This window comes from Sparus aurata, chromosome 8 (assembly GCF_900880675.1).
Source record: "Sparus aurata chromosome 8, fSpaAur1.1, whole genome shotgun sequence".
NCBI lineage: Eukaryota > Metazoa > Chordata > Actinopteri > Spariformes > Sparidae > Sparus > Sparus aurata.
The window spans coordinates 22499365-22523176 of NC_044194.1; the positions used below are offsets into that span (position 1 = coordinate 22499365).

At 42.4% G+C, this 23812-nt stretch overlaps 2 long non-coding RNA genes across 3 annotated transcripts; one reads left to right on the plus strand and one right to left on the minus strand.

The window, feature by feature from the left end:
• Positions 1-13808: 13808 nt before the first annotated feature.
• On the minus strand, positions 13809-17719 carry LOC115586215 (uncharacterized). The gene is made up of 3 exons (XR_003984837.1): positions 16010-17719; positions 15786-15926; positions 13809-15576 (listed from the first exon to the last, which is right to left on the minus strand). It is a non-coding gene; the product is annotated as an uncharacterized LOC115586215 (long non-coding RNA).
• A 2946-nt stretch (positions 17720-20665) lies between these two features.
• On the plus strand, positions 20666-23173 carry LOC115586249 (uncharacterized). 2 transcript variants are annotated; one of them, XR_003984846.1, is made up of 2 exons: positions 20666-20799; positions 21397-23173. It is a non-coding gene; the product is annotated as an uncharacterized LOC115586249 (long non-coding RNA). The 2 variants fall into 2 exon arrangements; XR_003984847.1 differs by lacking the exon at positions 20666-20799 and adding an exon at positions 20994-21211.
• The last annotated feature ends 639 nt before the right edge of the window (positions 23174-23812 follow it).

Sequence of the window (23812 nt, forward strand, 5' to 3'; positions counted from 1 at the left end):
GGATTAAGCAAGATTCATTGAATGCTATGTCAGCATCCCCATTTATCAGAGGGGGTCCCCAGCCTACCAGCTTGTAAAGTGCAGCACATTCATCACCAGAGTCTCCTTACAGTCAGTTATCCATCCGTTATCTACAATAGGCTTATCCCTTGCACGATCATGGGGGGCTGGAGCCAATCCCAGCTCACACTGGGCGAGAGGCAGGACACAACCTAGACAGGTCACCAGTTCATCATTGAGCCGACACATGAGACAAACTAACCCTCAGACCGAGGGAGGAAGCCAGAACACCTGGAGAGAACCAAGCAGAATGCTGCAAGTACATGCAAACAACTATCTCAGTCACTTTTTTTTTTTTCAGAACTAAGTGCAACACCATGAATGCCCTTGAAGAAAGAATGTCCTCCTCATTGCCAATATTAATTCCACAAAGACAACAGAGACCTGCATAATACAGAGCTCTTGGAAAGTAAATGGGCGAGGAACTGCGTTGCAGCCAGGAGGAGACTTTGACAGCAAGCTTTTAGTTCCACCTTCGCGTGTGGCACGTATACACACTTTTGACCTGGTTGGAAAACTGGTTGTGCAAGCTGGTTAATTTGAGAGAAGGGGAGGGACTGCCCTCTCATTCAGGAAACAATGAATGTTTGTATCCTGGCTTATGTAACTGCACATTGATATTATCCCAGCAGTAATGAAGGGGGTTGCAAGAACAGTGAAAGAGGCAAATGACAGTTAAGTGACTGGAGAAGCCATCTAATTTACAACTTAATGAGATGACTAACTATGCTTTTTCCTGTCCTACCTGCTCTGCTACCACACAAGTAACTTTTGCCAGGCAAAATCTGGTCTGACAGCACCTTGAGCCTCGGATGGCTTGGCAGTTCATCTGGCAGAGGAAAAAAAGGTAGAGCTGATGTTGGAATTCAGGACAAGTGTGCAAGTGGTTGAGGAGATCAGGCATAAATGAAGGCTACTGTTTTAGCAACCACGATCGAATTCTACCACCTTTATAACCGGTATTGTCGAGGGTCTAAGACACCATCTTTCTATCACCGTTTAAACTGGGCTAGCTCAATATGTAAAGTTTTTATACGTAACAAGAGGTTGCAACCAATCTCCAGTCCTCAACTCCAACCAATCACACGATTATTGGAGTGAATCAAAGTCTTACCAAAGCAAGACGGGAGAATAACATCTCTAAGATCAAGTAAAGACTTCAGAGCCATTTTTATGGGAATCCAGTGTGCATAATAGTATAACCCTAAAAATGAGTCATTAACCTAAACAATTTTTACTACACCCATCTGTAAGCACTCTGTATAGAACAGAAGAGAAGAGAAAACATTTATTAGGAACCTTTTGCATGCAAAGGGCAGAAATTCATTGACTTGTATGTGCAAAAAGTGACATTAAAGAAACACAATGCATCACTGTATGTTGACACAGTAAAAGTGCTGGAGTTCCTTTAGTTTTTAAATTGCCACACCACTATTTAGTGAAGCCAAAATAAAACTGACGACTGCAACTACAGAACAGCAGCCCTTGAGCCATGCAGCCAGTCGGACTGCAGTGACTTTTTCAGGGTCAGTTTGGCAGGATGGTTATCTGCGAACAACTTCTGTCCGATGGAACAGATGGTCCATCTTGCTTTTGAGTTTTATACCCGGTTTCAGAGCCAAATTGAATTCCACAGAGGAGTTGGTTTCTGACTTCAAAAGTTCTATATGCCTTTCATATAATTTGTCATTAAAAAACGTGTTACATGTTGTAATTCCCGGGTAAAAACTCACCTTATGAAATAAAATGAGGCCCTCGAGCTGCATCCCAGAAGAGTTTGACAAGCGGATACAGGAGCTGCAGGCTTCTGTCAAAAATAATCTGACCAATTAGAATCTAGATAATTCTTACCAGCAGCTGGCAACATGATACACACATGCTCAGAGCTACAGTATATGCTGTTTCAGGCAATCTTAATTGCTCCGACACTAAAGATTAATTCATACATTCAAGGCAGATCTGAAAAAATGCAGAACATCAAGACAGTAGTGAAACAGAGCACGATTACACCTCATTTACTGAACCACCAACATTTGCTGCTTCCTCAGAGGTTCCTGGTCTGGTTCACCCAAAGCCCAAGTGTTTTATTCTAGGCCTGGGTGCCAAAAAAAGATACAAAGGCCAGACAAGTCTAAAACGTAAGAAGTCACAGGCTGGGGTAGAGGGTTAGCCAAGTAGGAATTAGATTGTGTGATTTTGTCTTCCTGGGAGCTATCACCCTACAATTTATTCATATACCTTTCTTTAAGTAAAATGTTGTGCATTACTGACAATGTAGCATAGTGTATGTAAAAATAGAATGTAAAAGAGGAAAGATAGACTGGTGCCCTGCAATTAAATGTCTATAATTATGCCAGATTATGACCCACTTTCTCGTGTCAACAGGAACTGGACCTGCCAGTGAGGCCAATACCAGACAAGCAGGAGGATTAACAGCCCAAAAATAAACTACACTGCCTTGAGGGCAGAGGTAGGATCAGAAATCCCAACTCAGCATTAGTGTGAAAACCTATAACCGCCCCCAGAGGGTTAAGTGGAGCATTGGAGCATTATGTTTAACTCCCCCAAACTAAAAAAGGATTCCGAGCATTATTGGCAAAATAAAGTTTGGGGCTAATTTGCGTGAATCAATAAGCTACCGTGGTTGTATTACAATGGTTAAAGTGTTCTTGCTCAAGGCTGCAATCAACTTGACTTCCCTACCTCGAGGGAGGTTAGGCACTTAACTGAAAGGTTGGTATTTTAAAGTCTTAGAATGCTTTTCGAAAGGCTGGCTTAGACAGGTGAATGACTAACACCATCTATTGTCTGCAAGACCAATTGAATGACAGGGAGAGTATACTGTATAAATTACGTGACATCTGCTCAGTAATTACACATTACTACAACAATGAGACCCTTGTAGCGAAAATTAACAGCGTCACAGTGAAGGTTCTTACTCTGTGTCAGGGATGTATTGGCTGTTGTTGATTTCATTGATCAGATTAATTCTCCTACCGTCCACTATCTGCATGTTTCTAACTTGAAAATCCCTATAGTTTTGGGAAAACTAAACAACAACAACCTCAATGCTAGCAAGCCTGACACTGAAAATTGCAAGTTACCCTAGCACTACCCTAGTTGCTAACAGGATGGACATGAACAAGCTAGCAGTTATCTTGTCTTGGTTTGCTGGGATTTAGCCATTTTTTTTAGCTCACTTCCTCACATGCAAAACAAGTTCCCCCTTACATTACTTTGCAGGTGCACCAGTAGTGCATCCTCGTGCATACTTGCCAACATTAGGCTATGACAGAGGGAGACTCCGATTCACCCCAAATGCTGAGTTGGGTTGCCAGGACCAAGAGACACATCCCTCAAGAGACTTGGTTTTGGCAGGTATGATTGTGATTGGTTTAAGGCAATGAAAACAAGCAGGAATGTTTTCCCATTTACCACAATGATAATTGCTGCTGCTAGTCCTTCTGGTTCCATGATTTGTTGTTGTTCAGATTCATTGTTTAGTTGTCATTCAGAATCTGTATTTTACTGTATGAGTAACAGAAGCAGACAAATGGTGCATGGCAATGGTGCCACCGAATGGCAGTGGGCCCCCCAGCATGACAATGTGCCCTGCCTCACCACAAGAACTGCTCAGGATTTGCTTGGAGAACACAACAAAAAGCCCAAGGTTTTGATCTCAATCCGATCCAGCATCTGTTGAATATACCGGAACCAATCCGAATCATTGGACCCAAAGATCCAGTACCATTGTCCCAGTGCGAGAGACACCACAGGACACCCCCTGGAGGTCTCATAACCATGCCTTGATGGGTCAGAGCTGCTCTGGCTGCACAGGAGAAACCAATATAATAATAAGCAGGTGATTTTAATGACATGTAACATACGTTCCTCAGTTTTGAGGTCACGTTTGGTTCATTTTCGGTACAGTATGGGAACAAAATGCAAAACATAAATTTGCTTGTTGTGTATTCAGAGCTTTTATAAACCAACAATTTAATGTAACATACAAAATATGAAAATGGAATAAAAAAAAATAGAATAGAATTTCCCACATACACACCTTTTGTGACATCTTGCACTGTTGTGCTGCAATTGTACTGATAAATTATGTTAAAAGACAGACAGACCAGCAGCACAAATACCTGGCAAAGTATACAAAACCACATCTGTGGTACTTCCTGCTACACAAATATGTTGCCAGGACCATGTTTTGCCTTGAATACACACTCATGCTGTTCTGGCACTACAGCACCTTGTAAGATAACACAACTGTTTTCATTTGTCCCACATTCTTTACTAGGCCATCCTCCTTTAAAACTGACTGATCTTGCTGCTTTACTGTGTTTTTATTTCCTTGTAAACCAGTGGATGAGCGTCACTGAAGTCAAAGTATTGTAAAATAAATAAAATTGCTGCATGTAGCAGACACTTAAACGCCTCAGTTCATCACCAATACTCAACAGCGGTACAAGACACATACATCTTTTTAAATTGGAAGGGTAATAATTGTCAAGTAACAGATGCTGGTCAGGGAAGTACAATAAATCCAGAAAGTGTTCTTTAAGAAACATGATACCGTTTGAGTGTGAAAAACATGGAAACTGAAGACTCAGGAGAGCACTGTGGGTTTTATGTTCCCATGTCTTATCCTGACCTTTTTCCAGGCTTTCTGGAGGAGAAATATGCAGTATCATGACCCCCACATAGAGATGTGTGCTTTCTACAAATGATTTAAATTTTATTTTCTAATCTGGACGAACAAATGAGATGAACTCAACTTCTGGTTTCAATATATAAATGATAAGTCGTCTCAAATTATGTGTCTGCAATGTACTGCCTCAATCTGTCTTTGTATTTCTCGTCTCCTTCCCCTTTGTGTGAATGGTCCTTGACCTTTTCCTCTAATGTATTCCTTTGTGTATATGCTGTATGTCTGTTATGCAGGTCTTCATGGCACATGGAGGTTTTGGGGTCCCTATGCAACTAGTATAACCTGGGGACCTCTAATGATTTGTAATAATTACAAAGTTTGTCTGTGATATAAGAAAACGCCAAAAATTAATTGTTAATGGTAATTCTACTACAAATTACCTGCCGAATGAGGTCAAGTGTTAACCCTCTGGGGTATAATTGGCCGTTTTTGATTATTTTACCATTATATTTCACCTCAAAAACTATTTACCTTGCCTTGTTTTGTGTCATTATTTTCACCACAACCTCACATGTGTGACTGTACAGTTATTTTTTCATTCTGACATACTGTATTAACACAATGGACCTAAAATCACAAATAAAAAAAGTAAAATCCAAGTAGAAAAAAGTGAAAACCACAAATATGCTCAACGAACCATTTTTATTACTTATAATGCAAATATAAATTGTGTTTGCTAAATTTGTGCATACGTTTTTGAAATTTACAAAGTTATATGTAACTTTACATTTAAATGCAGGCAATGCCTCAGGTCTGCCTGAGCTCCTCCAGCTCAATAAAGAGCTTGCTCCACATTCAGCAGTCTACTCATTGTTTTGACTCATTAAACAAAAAAAACGACTCCAATACGCAATAAACACACTACACTAAACACTACATAACACACTAACTATGCACTCCAAACACGCTAAATGTCACAAATCACAGATCACAGATCTCTGTCGCTGCCTCTGTGAGGCATCAGATAACTGAAAAAGTATGAAATAGGATTGCAGCTCATGACATGTCATGTTAACAGTATTCAACAGCTGTGCTGTGAGATCTGCTATAATGACATTTAAAACTGATAAAAGAAAGTAAGGAGTTACTCTGACGTAATCCAAATGAGCTGCAATTATTGTATATTGCTGTATATTTCCAGAGAAATAGAGGTGTGAGGCGAGAGACCCTGCCCGGAGGAAGCCCGGGGCCAGTTTTGGGGTACCGACGGGCCCGAAGGGCAGCAGCCGCAGCTGTGGCAGAGGCAAAGCAGCGGGTGTGGGAGGAGTTCGGCGAGGCCATGGAGAAGGACTTTGGGCGGCGCCAAAGTGCTTTTGGAAAACTGTCCGCCACCGCAGGAGGGGGAAACGGGGAACCATCCAAGCTGTGTACAGCAAGGATGGGACTTTGTTGACTTCGACTGAGGAGGTCAAAGGGCGGTGGAAGGAGTACTTTGGTGACCTCCTGAATCCCACTCAGTCACACTCTGTTATGGAGACAGAGCTGGAGGATGATGGGGTATCATCACCGATTTCCCTGGGTGAAGTCACTGTGGTAGTCAAACAACTCCACAGTGGCAAAGCCTCAGGGATTGATGAGATACCACCAGAAATGCTGAAGGCTCTGGGTGTTGAGGGGCTGTCTTGGTTGACACGCCTCTTCAACATTGCATGGGGGTTGGGGATGGTGCCGAAGGAGTGGCAAACAGGTGTGGTGGTCCCTCTCTTTAAGAAGGGGGACCAGAGGGTTTGTGCCAATTACAGAGGTATCACACTACTAAGCCTGCCTGGGAAAGTCTACTCCAAGGTGCTGGAAAGAAGGGTCTGGCCGATTGTCAAACCTCAGATTGAAGAGGAACAATGCGGATTCCGTCCTGGTAGTGGAACAACAGACCAGCTCTTTACTCTGGCAGGGGTCTTGGAGGGGTTTGTGTTTTGTGGATCTGGAGAAGGCGTACGACCGGGTCCCCCGGGATGTTCTGTGGGAGGTGCTGCAGGAGTATGGGGTGAGGGGGTCCCTTCTCAGGGCCATCCAATCCCTATATTCTCAAAGCGAGAGCTGCGTGCGTATACTCCGAAGTAAGTCGGACTTGTTTCAAGTGGGTGTTGGCCTTTGCCAGGGCTGTGCCTTGTCCCCAATCCTGTTTGTGATATACATGGACAGGATTTCAAGCGCAGTCGTGGTATGGAGGGGTTACAGGTCGGTGACCTTAAGATTGCATCACTGCTTTTTGCAGATGAGGTGGTCTTGATGGCATCATCGGCTGTAGATCTACAATGCTCACTGGATCAGTTCGCAGCTGAGTGTTAAGTGGCAGGGATGAGGATCAGCACCTCTAAATCTGAGGCCATGGTTCTCAGTAGGAAACCGGTGGATTTCCTACTCCAGGTAGGGAATGTGTCCTTGCCCCAAGTGAAGGAGTTCAAGAACCTCGGGGTTTTGTTCAAGAGTGAGGGGATGATGGGGCGTGAGATTGACAGGAGAGTCGGAGCAGCGTGTACAGTGTTGCATGCGCTTCACCACACGTTTGTGATGATAAGGGAGCTGAGCCGGAAGGCAAAGCTCTTGATCTAATGGTCAATCTTCGTCCCTACCCTCACCTATGGTCATGAGCGATGGGTCATGACCGAAAGAATGAGATCGCTGGTACAAGCGGCCGAAATGGGTTTTCTTCGCAGGGTGGCTGGGGTCTCCCTTAGAGATAGGGTAAGAAGCTCAGCCTTCCGGGAGGGACTCGGAGTAGAGCCGCTGCTCCTCTGCATGGAAAGGAGCCAGTTGAGGTGGTTCGGGCATCTGATGACCCAGGACCAGGTGGAGGGATTACATCTCTTCTCTGGCCTGGGAGCGCCTGGGGATTCCCCAGTCAGAGTTAGCCGATGTGGCCAGGGAAAGGGAAGTCTGGGGCTCGCTACTGAAGCTGCTGCCCCCGCGACCCGATTTTGAATAAGCGGTTGACAATGGATGGATGGATGGATGCTGTATATTTAAGCTCTGCATTGATGTGGCTGCTGAAGAACAGTCTTTACATATAGTCTGGTGGACAATGAAATGGAGTCACTTCATTCAAAACACTTAACACTTCATATTTCTGTTCTTCATTCAACTTACTGTATATATTTGCATTTTAAAACTGCTACTTCTGTCTCTTATGTATGACACCAATTGCACGTGTTGATTCCAGAAAGAGTTCGCTGAGTTTACAGAGATATCACCTGTTTTATTTCTAAAGCTGCTGTAAGTGATATATTTTCTAAAAATAAAAAAAAAATAAAAAAAGTATAAAATAGCTCTATATTACTGCTGTAGAGGGCTTTGTCAGTAAGCCATGTCTCTCCTCCTCCTGCGGTAAAAAAGTCACAGATTGCTTTGTTTGAAGCATGCTGATGCCTTAAAGGCATTTAAAAGGATTTAGGATTTAGATTAAATCAGAAGGACTGTGTGGGTGTGTTTTGATCCGATTTGATTGACAGTGGCAAGAAAACATAAGCAAACCTCAGTGCAACTGTCATCACATTCTGATTAGAATATTGCCATCGTCTCAGGCAGACATAAGACATTCTAACTCAACGGCTGTCACATCAAACTGGCGAGGAGATAAAATACAAAGACTTAAATATCTCATGTGATTTAACCAAACCTGTTTTGACCTGGCAAAAGTGCATTCAAGGATCCCATTAGACATATCATGAATCTGATTAGACATGGGGAGAGTCATTGTTCTATAGACTTTACATTTTGCATTCAACATTTACTGATACAATGATACATTAAAGATAACAAAAAAAAAAACACTTGGAAAATTGGATCTAATGGACACATCACCTTTAAAATGAAAACATTTCAACATCATTCCAACAAAGAGCTCATAAACATACCCGTACACCTGTATGCGGAACCACCAGACCTAATTACTTGTGTCTGCTTCTACTTCTGTAATCTGATGTTCACAGTGGTTGAGAATTCAACTGAATGGTGGAATCAATCCAAAGTAGTCTGTCTTAGTCTATTATTTTTTTGATTTCCATGTAAAAGGAATTTGTGGATATCAGGTATCAACCGTATTGTCCCTAAATGCTCAACATACCATGTCTTATTTCCTGCAATAGGAGCTTTCTCTGTGACAAGACAAGATATTTAATGTTCTAACTGATAGACTTCATTGTTTTTGTGCAGATATTCACTCATTTTGAACTGGATGCCTGCAACACACTCCAGAATAGCTGGGACAGGGGCAACAAAAGACTGGGAAAGTTGTGGAATGCTTAAAAAACACCTGTTTGGAACATTCCACAGTTGAACAGGTTAATTGGAAACAGGTGAGTGTCATGATTGGGTTTAAAAAAAAAAAAAAGGAGCATCCCCGGAAGGCTCAGTTGTTCACAAGCAAGGATGGGGCGAACCACTTTGTGAACAACTGCGTGAGCAAATAGTCTTACAGTTTAAGAACAATGTTTCTCAATGTACAACTGCAAGAAATTGAGGGATTTCATCATCTATATCGTCAAAAGATTCAGAGAATCTGGTGAAATCTCTGCATGTAAGCGGCAAGGCCACAACCAACATTGAATGCCTGTGACCTTTGATCCCTCAGGCTATCTAAGCAGCTACTTTTTCAGGACATCATTCTGTCAAGGATATTACCACATGGGCTCAGGAACACTTCTGAAAACCACTGTCAGTTAACACAGTTTGTTGCTTCCTCTACAAGCGCAAGTTAAAACTCTACAATGCAAAGTGAAAGCCATATATCAACAACATCCAGAAATGTCGCTGGCTTCTCTGGGCCAGAGTTCATCTGAGATGGATTGAAACAAAGTGAAATACGTGTGCTGTGGTCTGACGAGTCCACATTTCAAATTGTTTTTGGAAATCATAGATGTCGTGTCCTCTAGGCCAACGAGGAAAAGGACCATCCAGACTATTGTCAGCACAAAGTTCAAAAGCTAGCATCTGTGACTGTATGGGGTGTGTTAGTGCCCATGGCATGGGTAACTTGCACATCTGTTAAGGCACCATAAATTCGGAAAGTTACATACAGGTTTTGGAGCAACATATGCTGCTATCTAAGCAGCTACTTTTTCAGGGACGTCCCTGCCTATTTCAGCAAAATAATGCTGAGCCACATTCTACATGTGTTACAACAGCGTGACTTTGTATTTAAAGAGTGCGGGTACTATACTTGCCTGCATCCCAGACCGGTCTCCCATTGGAAATGTGTGGCGCATTTTATTAGAGTTAGAGAGGGAGAACACAATTTCAAAAACGCAATTTCCATGCCTTCATCCTGTCACCCTGCATTAATTGTCCTGATCTTGGTTTCTTTTACAACTGCAGTTTTGAGTATTCCTATGTTGAATTTCTCTCCCTTTTCTACCTCTTTGATATTTGTTTTGGATTTGTCTACAATTCTCTAGTTTTTGAGGGAGCAGATGAACATCTTTTTGGTACCCCTGATGAAGATGGCATTAATTGTCGCAGTATCATAGTTTCTTCATATCCCTACATTGTACTAGTTACCAGTAGTTAACCCCTTGATTGGTTGCAAATGTGTTGCTTAACACCATTTGAGTTCAGCACTCCCTACTTTTCTCTGTTAGGTCACAAGACATCAGGGATTCTGTTCATTTTTGAAAGAAAAAAAAAAAAAAAGAAAAAAAAATCTTAAAATGGGTCCTCCAAATTGCTGTATTCTGTGAGGGGGCTGGAAGCTTAAATCTCTAATGGCTGACATTAAACAATATGCAGACTTGTTGAAAAAGAGAAACAAACACAAGACCTCTGCTGTCAGTTTTTAGAGCATTAATATCACCTGGTCACCTTACTATGTACAAGGAGGCCCACATAAATGACAGGTTTTAGGCATGTCGAAGTTTGTTCAGCTGTACTTCAGACGGGTTTGGTTCGACTTATTCAAAACATTTGGCTTTGATTGAAAGTTTAATTCTCAGAGGTGGCTCTTTGTGTGTTTTTCACATGTTCCAGTTTCTTACTGATTACATTGCATATGCAAATTGTCTTGATTTGAGCCACTTTTTTCCTGTACAGAAATGTACTGTAGCAATGAATGGAGGCTGTAGAACAGTTTTCAACTGACTGCATACTCTCTATCTCCATTAATTCCCTTGATGTTCATTCTTCTTTGTGCTGGAAAATATAAAATCGGTGCCGTACTGCTGCTTTCATAGGAATATGAATTTATTCTACTTCGACACATCCTGGTGCTCGGAGACAGTGTTACCAAGTGTACTCAATGGAAAGTAGCAGAAAACTGCAGAAGTTGTAGAGGTGTTTACGCATTTACATAGCTGTGACATTGTTCAATTATTTTTGAATTGAACACTTCCACACAGTGTCCATAATTACAGATTTACCCATAGGAATGAGTGGACCTCTAGTTGTTGATCCCACCTGCACAGAGCTAGAACAAGGATACATACATTAATTAGATTTGGTGAGGCCATCTCATATGAGTTGTACTATATGTACAACCTGTGGGCAAAGGGTCTGAGTCATATATATGATGTTCTGTTGTAGCACTTCAAACTGCATTCCTATTAGATTATGATGTTATGCTATGTTGTTAAACAAGCTGCAGTAGAGTGTCATTAGTGTCATCAGAGCCACATCACGTTAGCTCCATGCCTCTTACCCATCATGCAATGTTTCTGAATTTCACAAATGACTGTCAAAGAGTTATAGCTCTAGCTACCTGATTTATGTGTGTGTGTGTGTGTGTGTGTGTGTGTGTGTGTTTTGACAGTGCCAGTTGTTTCTGAGCCAACTGATCCCTACTATCAACAAGGTTTCTTTGACAATTCACATACCTGGTCTCTATCGTTTAAGACACACAAAAGTAACTTCATATGTGTACTAGTCCTTAATTTGTCACACATTTTAATTGCTGTGAAAAAAAAAGATAAAAATCAGTTGTAATCACTTGGACGAAAAGGGAGAAACAGGAAACTTTACCATCTACAGTTAAAAAGCCAAACGGCTGATAAAGCACAAGGCCTCTACCTTCTGTATGGCCTGTTAGGGAGACTGTTTCTTTTCATCCACTTTTACTCACACTGCTTTTGACACAGTTCGGAGTCTAATCTGGCAAAATAACTCAGGTTGTATATCTAACTCCAACTGAGGTCATTCCGCATGTGGGCCTCTGGAACGACCAGAACACTGAATTTAACTGTTGACATATGCTTTCGTTTACCCCAAATCAAAGGGGATGTAGGATCTACGATTTTCATGCCATGCAAATAATTAAATGGTACACAGATCTGTGATCTAAAACTTGCCACACTCTTAAACAGAACATGGACACAGATTCAACTATTAATAATGTTAACTTTACTTCAAATTGGTTTGTGATACAGTACGGGGTGGATTCCACGTTTCCTTTATTTTCTAACTGATTCTTGTTCACACAATTTTGTCGGCTTCTTAGATCCACCCCTTTTCATTTCTCTTTCAGTCACACTTAGTGACAACTAAAACAACACACTGATGACTAACCAACTGAACTTACCTAAGCTGTTGTTGGCACCGTGTGCGTGAGAGCAGTTGTGTTGTAGTGTTTACTTTTTCTGAAACGGGTTGTCACGACATGCAGCGATAACAGCGTTAGGCACTATCACACATTGCAGTTATCGGCTACTGGGCTTAAAGATGCTTGATTCAGAGACATGTTGGAGTCATGATTTAAACATGGCCCTTAAACTGACTAATTGACAATGAGTTGATTCATTGGTTCTTGACATATTGTATAAAAGTTCACAGTAGCAGCTCATATTTTGGTTTAAAATCAAGATCAGATCATGTTCATATATTTCATGTTGTCACGTTTAGGTTAAAGGGGGAAAACTAAAAGGCTTTGGAGAAAGGAGCTGGACTCAAATGCAGTTACACACGGGAGGCAAAGATATGGGGAAACAAAAAGGCAAGCTTTAATTTAAAGCTGAACAAGAACAAATAACAAAAGGGACAAAAGCAAAGTAGCAACCAAGATAGCTAAACAAAGTGCAAACCAAAAGTACAAAGTTCAAATCAAAAGGCAAAATTCAAAATTCAAGTCCAAAAACACATACCATGGGGAACTGGGAACAGACAGGCGCAGGCTCATGAACAGGCGCATTGACACAGACAGCAGTAATGACCGGACAAGGAGTGCAGGGAAGACACAGACTAAATACACAAACACTAACGACAAGATGAGGAACAGGTGAGGCGGACCAACAGGTGAGATAACGAGGGGAAGGCATGGATGAGAACACTGACAGACAGAGGGAGACAGAGGGAAGAACATAGGTAGGAGACACTTAAAGGACACATGAGGGCATAGAAAATCAAAACATAAGACACAACAAGACATGATACAAAGACATGGAAATCAAATACAAGAAACCACAAGACAAAACCAGACACAAGAACACGACACAAAGAACATTAATCCAGAGTCATGACACATGTGATCCCTTGCACATTACATTGTAGCTTGCATGGATGAGCACTTTTACGGCAGCAGTCAGTGCGTTTACATGCACAGCTTAGTCAGATTACAGCCATAGTTCGACTATGCTGCTCAGTCGGACAACTGCAATTATCCGAGTATACATGCCAGTGAGAAAATCGAATTACTGGCCGAAAGCATGTCATACCCCAGTACGCTAGGTGGCGCTGTACCCATTTCAACTAGTGTTAACGGCGCACCTCCGGCTGACCTCTTTACATCACCAGCTGCCTCGGCATTCAAGAAAGATGGCGTACGAAGAGCACTTGTACACTTCGTATATGGTGTACATGATAATTACACAAACTAGGTGCACTCTGGCGCTCTTTCTTGCTGTGATTTCGGAGGAAAGCCACCGCCGCCGCCGCCCGACTTCCGGCTCACGGCCCCGGGGGCAAAAATCTCGCGCCTGCGCAGAACGCAAAATCCGATCCGATCCGCTGGAAACGTATACATGCAGGAGTAATGCGACTTTCAATCGAATAATCTACGTGGTGTAATTCGACTATGAGAAATCCGATTTTAGTCAGACAAAGGTGTATACATGCATCTTAAAAATCCCATCATAGTCAGACTAACACAGTAATTCGGTTTTCTTGAGTGTCATGTAAACGCACTGAGTGACAAGCAAGGGTGTTTTCTATTTTCAGCCACTGCTGTTATAGCTCTTACAGGGCAGCTGAAAAGTGAAGACTTCTAGAGCTGCCTGTGCTGTAGCAATATTTCTTTTTAACAAACTGTACCAGATGTTTTGTCTTTAGGCACACAGTTGCCCCTTGAGTTTTTAACTGTGTCATTATTTAGGTAAAACCTGCGTGCATGTTAAAAAACACCAGGTGGGTTACACATTGGGAGGATTTTGGCAGCTGCCCAACAGTTAACTGTAAAGTGTTTCACTAAAACAGCACCATAACCTCCCACGTTTACTCTCAACCAAAAATAAAGTCAGTACACAGTTACCTCAAAATGCAGCAATAACACCAGAAAAGGACTTTCATGACATTCAAAACTTGCCTCTCCAAATCACCAATAAGTTCAAGTTTGTACTTCTAATTTTTATTATTCTATTGTGTTGTGGTGTTTTGTGTTTGATTGACAGCCGCATGTTAGCTGCTTCGCCCGGTTTCCTCCAGTTTATCCAAACTGGGATTTTCTGCCTGGTTCTGGTTTCCAAATATGGGCCAGATTCCCAACTCAAAGTCAAACCAGAAAACTAACGCTGACTCTCTAGCAAACACTTTGTGACCTTTCAGTCAGAGATTAGACTGTGCACCGCATATAGGGCCGTAAATCATGGGCTTCCTCCTTTATTTTTCCTGAGATAAGCCACTAAGCTCTTTCAACTTGGAGAACATGATGTGTTTGCAATTTGGGGAGAAATAGGTAGAAGTGAATTGGGCCTATCACACAACAGGCCAGTTCCATAGGCGTTCCTAATACATTTAACATAAAATGCAATGGAACACATTCACTTATTGTAACAGCAGGAACGTATACAGAGTGATAAATGAATGCAAGTCGTTTTAGTTGTCTCATGAAACATTGATGTAATCCAGACCGATCACAACATTTAACTGGATCTAGTGGTGTGAGTGAGGTGCTTCCAAAGAAAACCCCTTTGTCACTCCAAATAATAGTTTTCTGTGGGATGATTTTCAGTACAAGTCTGTTTCCACAGATAATGACGAGACAAGTAACCTTTAAACAAACTGAGGCAAAAATGTTGAGTGATGTGATTTGAGCTTATCCTCCTACATTTAAGAGGATGTTTTAACTTGCCAGGGTCAGTCTCATTCCTGCTAAAATCATAACTCAAGCATACACTGTGCAAAACTTTCTCAGAGACTTTCCTCTCAAAAAATCTGTGCTCATCCACAGTGTGTGAATTGTTCATGCCGCATGCACAATTCCCACAATGTGGATGAGCACAGTTTGAATCATGCCTGATTTTCAATGTCCACCTACACAACTTTAACATCCTGGGGCCGTATTTATCAAGCGTCTTAGAGTGCCATTTTACACTTAAGTCCTGAGAATTTGTGAAATTTAGTCCTACTCTCAAACTTAAGAATAAAAGCTATTTATCAACTTTCTTAAGTCTAAGAATCACTACTACTCTCCCAGATATTTAAGAGACCTCCAGAGGTGTCCTAAGTGGTTAGGAGTTGCCAGCAGGGGATGGCACTGAGGCGAGATTGATGCCCGTTGCCTCACACGAAGTGCTTGCGCCTGGCTGCACCGCGTCAAAGCACAGGGAGAGTGCGCGTCAGAGATGCCCGGGGACACAGGAGACTCTCTTAATGCATCTCGATCCAAACTGAAACATAAAGAATATGGCTGAAATATCAGAAATGCTTCTATTGTTGTTATGGTTAAAACTTGAACAAACACACATTTTAGACATTTACTGAACAGTGGCCTGGCAATTATCCAACAACAATTACGCACGTATCTCTCTCATCAAAACACACCTAGGAGCAAGCGCAATATCCCTAGAGTTGTAACAGGAATAATTTGTGAACTCACCCTTTTGAAAGCAACTCGAGCTTCATCGCAGCTGGATCCTGGCCGCCGTCCAACACGGAGATGCTGGGGTCTTATCTTCTCCAAGTATGCGCTGCACAACTTCTGCAACTGCGCTCAAGTCTTTGCCAGGTGGTCCTCCACCTGCATAAGAATATAAAAATGAATTAATTAGATATGAGCGAATAGGGTGGCATGCAAGCAAATGAAAAAGAAGCACTACATACCAGTGCGCATGGAGCAGGCCTTGAAAGCTGCGATTTCAGGTCTGCTTTTCGAGAGAACGTTATACCACTTTTTCTCGCAGTCAGCTGGTGACAGATGGCTGAAGGCTTGAGAAGTGTATAGTTGATTCCCTATGTCTTCCCATGCCTGTTTTTTATCGTGGCTGGTAAGCGTTGGGCTGAACTTGCCTTTAATGATGAGCTTCCTTTCCTCAACTAGCTCCACTAAGAACAGTATCTCCTCCTCTCGCCAATTGCGTTTTCTTTTTGATTCCATGTTGATTTCTGTATGTGGTTGCAGTAGGCTAGTATATATAGAGCCACCCACACCAGTTTCAAGTTAGTTGCCTAATTAATTAACGAAAGAAAAGGAAACATGTATTTTTGATTAATTGCCAATATGTTTTGTATCATTTTGTAGATTATTGTCAAAATATACACTCCCATTGTCCACTTAAATATTTCTAAAATATTTCTTTATTCTTAGACAAGGGATTCCCTTCCGTGATTGGTCATTTCTATGGACACAGAAGTGACGTCACCTAAAATTCCGTTTACGGCACATAGTAATGTCGTAATTCAGCTCTGAGAGTGACACTTAAGATTCAGTCCTACACTTCGCTAAAAGTGTGAGTAAGACGCTTGATAACTAACTTTTAAGTGCAGCTTTCAGCGAAGAATTTTTTTACTCATAAGTCAGCTCTTAGCAGGGTTCTTAGGAGTAATTCTAAGAAGCTTGATAAAGACGGCCCCTGATCAGTTTTTTAACATCCAACCGTGAGTGATCTTTGGTACAAACACAGGCTGATATATCAATTATCATAATGTAATTGATATCCCACATAAAGAGTTGTTCCACAGAAATTCCAGCAAGCCACTTTATCTGATCAGTCCTGGCTCCAGAGAACTGAGTCCAATGCCTTTGCTAGTAGTTCTACCTGTCAGTTTACCCTTGAATCACATGCTTATGCATCTGGGAGACTGATTACAGACATGACTCTTGTTCCCAGAAATCTTGGACAGAATTTTTACATTTTTAAAGACCAACAATAAGTCTGAAAAGGATACAGTCTGAAGCCAATGTAAAATGTTGTCATTGGCACTATGTTGCGAGGGGCATGAAGAGTAGGCTGGAAACCAGGGTACAACACCTGTCCCATTCATTAAGAGCCAAATTGCATTATGTTTAAAAAGCTGATAACTGATGGATAAGAAAATAGGGCAACCATCTTTTACTTCCCCGTCTCGAAGAATGTAAAACCGCCACCTGGGTGGCATACAACGATTTCAAAAGAGGACAGTGTAAGTAGGTGCTGTTTTGCTCAGTGACTAAAACCTATTTTTTCCAGTTTCATAGAAAAAAAAGATTTTTTTGTGTTCTACCAAGAACACCTCTTCCTCAGCTTTTCCAGTCATGAGTTCAACATTCTGCAACATTTCCTCCTCTCAGGAGCTCTTATTAATCTTATCTCTTTCATAACTGATGTATAATTTCATGGTTCTTTCTCAGAAATTCAAAAAATAGAAAGTATGATTTACGCTGTTATATACGCATTTTAATGTCATGGTAAACATGGTAGACTGGCAGTGGTATTTATTCTTTCATATGTTCCAAAATGATCAACACATCATCTCTCTATAAAAGCAAGGAATCTCTGTCTGTCTGTGTGTCTTTCTGTGTGTGTGTTCCTCAAATATCTCTGCGGATCAGGATCAGACTGACCTGAGACTTACAACATGGCTGCTGCGTGGTTTAAGGGTGTGTAATGTCGGATTTGTTTGGACTGCAATGATACCGTTAATAAATTATTTAATAAATTACCAATTCCGCTAGCATTGTCAACCATAGCCACTATAGCCACGTGAGCACCAGAGCCAATCACTGCACACCATAGTCAGTGCGCACCAGAGCCAATCACTACAGAGCCCACCCATGCCCCACCTCCTGAGTCGACGCACGTGCAGATGGGTCCAAATCACGTGACCGCGGATTTATACCTGCAGCGGCGCGAGCTGGAACGATGGAACGCATCTAAACTGACTGTTGTGGATGAACGAGACTAAATGATTCCGGACCGAGTCTGTTCCGGTCTGAGGAGATCCAGATCAGCAAGGACAACAAACTGGAATCAAAATCTGTGGGTGTTCGTGTGTAGCTAGCTGCAATACGACACACTCTTGATGTAACGTTAGGCCATAAAATCTTCACCTCCTTAGCCCTACACATTGTGGATGTCTGGATGCTGTCTTCACTCATCTGTAAGTTACACTCTTATGCAGGGGCGGTTCTAGGGGGGGGCCAACAGGGGCCAGTGCCCCTGTAACTCTGAGTCTGGACCCCCCTGTGGCCCCCCTGACAGGGAGTGTGCATTAATAATACAATGACAGATTTCTTGCAATAATTTTGTTCTGAAGGGAAAGGCAGAAATAAAGTGTTTCAGCAGTTTACTACCCAATCAAAATTGCTGAAATTGTAAACACTGCTTTGTCTGAATGAGGGATTTATCCTTTTTTCCGGGTTGTATGTGCCCCCTAACAAAAAAGCCGGCCCCAACCTGGCCCCCCTATTAAAACTGGTCTAGAACCGCCACTTACAATTTGCTTACATTATTGATCCATTGCCAATGCCTGCTAACGTTCTTCATCCGGCGGGATTGTTAGCAGCTAATGTTAGCTAAGGTGCATTTGCTAAGGCTAAAACATCGCCCTGTCTCTCACGTTTCTACCTTCTTACTGGCATGTTGGCTTCTATGGGCCCCTTTTGCTTACAATTACCGTTCGTTTTTTCTGAACTGTTTGGGGCCTTTGTTACTTTCTCAGTTCGAAAGTTAGCCTTCTGTTTTGCTTGGTTTTTCTTCTTGCTAGCATGTCTGGTGCGTGGCTAACGTTGTTCATCCGGCGGGGTTGCTAGCAGCTAACTAAGGTGCGTTTGCTAAATCGAAATCATGGCCCTGTTTCTCACCCATAGCACCTGCAATGGGTGCATGATTTCACACCTGCGAAATCATTGCCCTGTTTCTCAAGTTTTTACCTTCTAACTGCCAATCATGGCCCTGTTTCTCAAGTTTTTACCTTCTTACTGCCATTTTGGGCTTCTATAGGCCCGTTTTACTTTGATGCTTACAATTACCGTTCCTTTTTTCAGAACTATTATGGCCCTTTGTTACTTTCTTTGTTCGAATTCACCAAACCCTACTTAGCTTTTATGGCTGTTACCACCCCATTAACTTTGAATGGTTATTGCGTGCCAATGCTTGAATCATGACAACCGGAGTGTTGTATGTTGGTGTGCGTTTCATAACGATATGAAATGTTAACACATTGAACCATATTGAATTTTGAGAGGGGTTTTTGTGAATACTGTTAGTTTTGGGGAATGCTTTGGCCTGGAAAACCTCACTGCCTCTATACGCCCCTGCCCCACTCTCCTTTTCCCTGCCCCCCCTCTCTCTCTCATTCACACACACCCCCACCCCAATACTATCCCTGTCCCCACTCTCTCCTTCTTCAGTCTCTCTCTCTCTCTCTCTCACACACACACACGTTTCTGCAAGCTGCAGATGTGGGCTAGCCTATAATACAGTGCTAAATATTATGTTCTGCACAGTTTATTTAGTAGACTATGCTACAAGTTAGTCTGTTTATGCTGCCAGATTTCATCCCATTTGAGATTTAGTTCACTTTGTTCAGAATTTATATGCGCTGACCATGAGGATGACATGAATGATAGACATGATCAAAACTGTTAAGGCCATCTGTTGCCTTCTCATTTCGAATTTACTAAACCCTTCTGAGCTGTGACTATTAACACCTCATTCACTTTCAATAGTACTTGCATTGGATCATTCTGAAAAGTATAGGCATTGTAGGCCATACAACAATAGCCTGCTCAACATAGTGGACAACAGGAGTGTTGAAGTATAGTATGGGTTCATTGTTGGTGTGCGTTTTCATTTGGATAAAATGTTAACACATTGAACCAAATCCACTTTTGAGAGGGTTTTTTGTGCATTCTGACAGTTTAGGAGCATGTTTTGGGCTGGAAAACCGTGTGTGTGAAAGACAGAAAGTAGTAATTTTACACTGAAAAGCAGGTATGAGCACTGCTTTTGTTACAGTGTTACAATTTCCTGTCCTGCCTTTGTGAAACCAAGGGGGTTTATTCCCTGTTCTAAATAAGCCATCTCCTTGGCAAACTGAGTACATGAACATGTCAACCACGCCTAGAGGAATAGCCAATCAGATTGTCTGCTTTCTGAAGCCCACACATACACATTACGGTGGTTATGTGTTCAATTTCCATTATTTAATGTGCTCACTTTACATTTTGTCATGTAAAAAAATACTTTACCTAGCCGTAACTTACCTTGAATATGTTCAAAACCAGGTAAAGACAAGGAATTAGTTTGTGTTTTGGCTATCTTAAAAAATACTCTTACGAATGTTGCCTTAAGGCAGGTACACACTATAGCATTTTTCAAACCTTCACAGATTAGGAGACCACACACTTGATGATAACAAAAGACAGATCGCACAAGATGTCTCTCTGCTGATCTTATAGTGTGTGGTGTTCTCCGTAGTGCACACCACACACTAACCGATTCTTCAGTAGAGTATCAGGTTCTTCACGCTCAATATTACAAATCTCGCATGGTCAAACGTGACTTCGGTGTAAACAAACATGGCGGATGAACCGGAAGATGCAGTGGTGGTTGTTTTAGGCCTATTACTGGCTGAAAAAGTCATGGAGACGGCGAGAGTGTGGGCTATATGCGTTACAGCGCGAGTTGGAGGTGAGTAAAAATTATCACAAGTATTACAGATAGCTTCTAGAGCAGCGCTGTGCGCTCTGGCCCCCGGTACTGCGGGTAACCATGGCAACAGGTAAACAAAAGGCTCAGCTCACGTCTTGATTGGCTGTTGGTCCGGTACACGTGACATCACACGCTGTGCGTGCTCGGCTCCGCTCGGAACACCCCACACACTACAGGATTTCTAGTCGCAAATATTAAACATGTTCATTATTTACGATCTCTCCTTCCGACGCCTTCCGAGCGGATCTGACCGGACAAAATCACTCTTAACACACCCCACACCACAGGAAAATCAGACACAATGTCCTTTGCACACATCAGATAATCCGGCCTTTGCTGGCTTTGATCGTAAGGGGGAAATCGGGACAAAAATCGCCCCGATTATCCTGTAGTGTGTACCCCCCTTAAGTCTACAGCCAACTTTTATAATTACCAGTTTAGATAGTTAATGATGATAATAGTGGTGAAGTTAGACATCAATGACAGCAGACAAATTCATCAACTCTTAAAAAAACATTATTTTCATTTGACATGCCAATATTAAACTGAATTCTGTATTTTTTTTTTCTTTTGCAGTCCACCTACAGGGGCAGCGCCAGAGAAATTTGATTGCAGGTGCTATGGGTGTGCTCCAACATTGACTGGGGGTGCTCCTAGAAATACAGTATGCGCACACATAAATAGTCGCGGATATGCATATATTGTTTTGCAAGTGTTCCAGACTTGTATTGCTATGCCACTGTCTGACATTCACTCAATACAAAAGCCAAACAGATTGAGAAACAACTAGATTTCAATTGCATTATTTTTTATTGAAAATACATTTTGCATTTAAATAACATGCATTTTGTTTATTCTATTCCACCACTGTTAAATTGGAATCAAAGGCTTTTAGGAAATGAACTTTAAGGAAAATCTGAATGCACTGACACTAGCACAACCAGAAAAAGCTATTCATCGAACTGAGTTTTATGAAATTATCCAAAGGCATTTGACATGCACATGAAAAAAGTAAATCAAATTTTTTTAACATGTAACATTACCTCGTCTAGCACTAGCACAACCAGAACATGTAGCATGAGGCACCGACCTATGAGGCCACTATCTCAAAACACAACTGCAGGACAGTGGAAACACATCCATATGAGCCCGTCAAATAATGGTTAAAACCATTTTACCACCATGAGAGATAAAAACATCAAAATGCAAACCCAATACACAACATGCTTACATTCACAACACTAGAGCATATCAAAACAGCAACCCATCACCATGGGAATAGTTAAAAAAAAAACAAAAAAAAAAAACCTTTCACTCACAGAAGGACTATGCGACGGTTGTTATGACTGAGGGCGAATGCATCGATGATCTTGTCGACGTTCAAGGCTCGTGCCCTTTTGATATTGGTAGCCAAAAGTCTGAGGTTACTGCTACGAGCATCTCCACTACTGCTCCTCAGATACGTTTTTTAAACGGCGGAGACAGGAGAAAGATCGCTCACAGGAAGCAGATGTAACCGGAGGAGTCAGGGATATACAGAGGAGTTTGTACAAATCCATAAACGCGTCCTTGTATGGTGCCATTGTCACGACCCGCAGGCCGTGATCAGGGCCTCCTGCCCAGTGTGTGTATGTTTGTGATTTTTTGTCTTCCTTTGCTCCCTTTTTGTGTGCTTGGTGTGTTTTGGTTTGGTGTATGTCTCTGTGTTTTGCTCTCCCCCTCTCTCCCTCTGGAAGCCACTGGTGGGCGTGGGCGCTGGAGCTCCAATCAGCACACCTGCAGCTCATCAACCATATCAGCGCACCCATATATACCAAGACCAACCTTCCAGACCCCGCCGGATCGTTGAATCAGTCACAACCACCAGTCCTGAGCCTGAACCCTGTCACCTGCCAGCACTGCCGACCACAAACCCGAAGCCTGAGCTTTAGTCACACCACCACTCTCGGCATCTCGAAGGAGCACCTAACCTGCCAGCACCTCGACCACGAACCTGGAGCCCGAGCCTGAGTCACACCACCACTCTCGGCGTCTCAAAGGACACCAGCCACGTTACCACTATTGCTTTTTGTGTATTTAATAAATTACACATGTTTCCAACTAACTCTGGTCTGCGTTTGATTCCCTGGCCCCCAGATCCTGACAGCCATGAGTGTTAAAAGTTCCAAAGTGGTGTTAACAGAGTGTGCCTGTTGTGATTTCCTTCCGAGAAGACGTCGGACTTGATGCAACTCTGCATTTAAGTTATCCTCGGTGATGTCATAGTTCTGTGCCATAGTCAATAAACACCGCTGATCTAAAAAAAGATTTGTGCTCTGGGTTTAGAGCTGAGACCCCTGACAGTCCATACCATGCACGATTAAAACTCCTTCGCTGAGTACCAAATGTCTGTTTTAGGAAATTGCGCACAGGGCGTCGTGGTTCTTCATCCGGATTTTGGCTGAGATCATGCGGTCCACAAGCCGTGCTTGGTGTGCTGTCAGCATCAGCAGGCATGAGCTCCCTGGCCCTGGGCATTAGCTCCCCGGGCGCGGGGTTGGGACTAGCGCTTGAGGCAGTCACGGTAGACTCCCCATCCGACTCTGAGGTACTGTTGCTGCCCGATTTCATAACAGTATCTTTCTCCACATCAGTAACCGCGGGTGCGTTAACTGGTTCTTCCAAGCGAGGGGGACGAGTTGTAGGGCCATCTGACTCTGATATCGCGGTGCCGTCGGATTCCACAAAGTTGTTGTTGTCGAGAGGCTGGTCCGGTATGTTGTCAGTATTCCCCCTGGGGACACTTTTTGGCGAGCTAGTCCGAATTCTTTTATTCGGGATGAGGAAACGCTTCATTTTGCAGCCGATAAATCATGCTATAGCTATAGCTAAACATCATTCATAGTCATACAATGATGACGTAGCCGACGCAAATACATGACACCTGACACTTCACCTTTGACCTCGCGTTAAAATCAATAAATATATTTTATAACATAATTAATTAAGGACA